Source organism: Bufo gargarizans, chromosome 5 (genome assembly GCF_014858855.1).
Source record: "Bufo gargarizans isolate SCDJY-AF-19 chromosome 5, ASM1485885v1, whole genome shotgun sequence".
Classification (NCBI taxonomy): domain Eukaryota; kingdom Metazoa; phylum Chordata; class Amphibia; order Anura; family Bufonidae; genus Bufo; species Bufo gargarizans.
The window spans coordinates 198,200,692-198,202,113 of NC_058084.1; positions in this window are offsets into that span (position 1 = coordinate 198,200,692).

Below are 1,422 nucleotides of genomic sequence, written 5' to 3' on the forward strand. Positions count from 1 at the left end.
CTTCATGTCAGCAGAGAATCAGTCTGCATGTCATAGCAGAGAATGAGGCTTCACGTCAGCCACCACTGCAACAGTCCATTGGCATATATTTAGGCCCAGCACACACACAGGCAGAGGAGAGAGGTCCCGTAACAGAGAATCTGTCTTCATGTCAGCAGAGAATCAGTCTGCATGTCATAGCAGAGAATGAGGCTTCACGTCAGCCACCACTGCAACAGTCCATTGGCATATATTTAGGCCCAGCACACACAGGCAGAGGAGAGAGGTCCCGTAACAGAGAATCTGGCTTCATGTCAGCAGAGAATCAGTCTGCATGTCATAGCAGAGAATGAGGCTTCACGTCAGCCACCACTGCAACAGTCCATTGGCATATATTTAGGCCCAGCACCCAGGCAGAGGAGGGAGGTCTCGTAACAGAGAATCTGGCTTCATGTCAGCAGAGAATCAGTCTGCATGTCATAGCAGAGAATGAGGCTTCACGTCAGCCACCACTGCAACAGTCCATTGGCATATATTTAGGCCCAGCACCCAGGCAGAGGAGGGAGGTCCCGTAACAGAGAATCTGTCTTCATGTCAGCAGAGAATCAGTCTGCATGTCATAGCAGAGAATGAGGCTTCACGTCAGCCACCACTGCAACAGTCCATTGGCATATATTTAGGCCCAGCACCCAGGCAGAGGAGGGAGGTCCCGTAACAGAGAATCTGTCTTCATGTCAGCAGAGAATCAGTCTGCATGTCATAGCAGAGAATGAGGCTTCACGTCAGCCACCACTGCAACAGTCCATTGGCATATATTTAGGCCCAGCACACACACAGGCAGAGGAGGGAGGTCCCGTAACAGAGAATCTGTCTTCATGTCAGCAGAGAATCAGTCTGCATGTCATAGCAGAGAATGAGGCTTCACGTCAGCCACCACTGCAACAGTCCATTGGCATATATTTAGGCCCAGCACACACACAGGCAGAGGAGAGAGGTCCCGTAACAGAGAATCTGGCTTCATGTCAGCAGAGAATCAGTCTGCATGTCATAGCAGAGAATGAGGCTTCACGTCAGCCACCACTGCAACAGTCCATTGGCATATATTTAGGCCCAGCACACACACAGGCAGAGGAGAGAGGTCCCGTAACAGAGAATCTGGCTTCATGTCAGCAGAGAATCAGTCTGCATGTCATAGCAGAGAATGAGGCTTCACGTCAGCCACCACTGCAACAGTCCATTGGCATATATTTAGGCCCAGCACCCAGGCAGAGGAGGGAGGTCCCGTAACAGAGAATCTGTCTTCATGTCAGCAGAGAATCAGTCTGCATGTCATAGCAGAGAATGAGGCTTCACGTCAGCCACCACTGCAACAGTCCATTGGCATATATTTAGGCCCAGCACACACACAGGCAGAGGAGAGAGGTCCCGTAACAGAGAATCTGT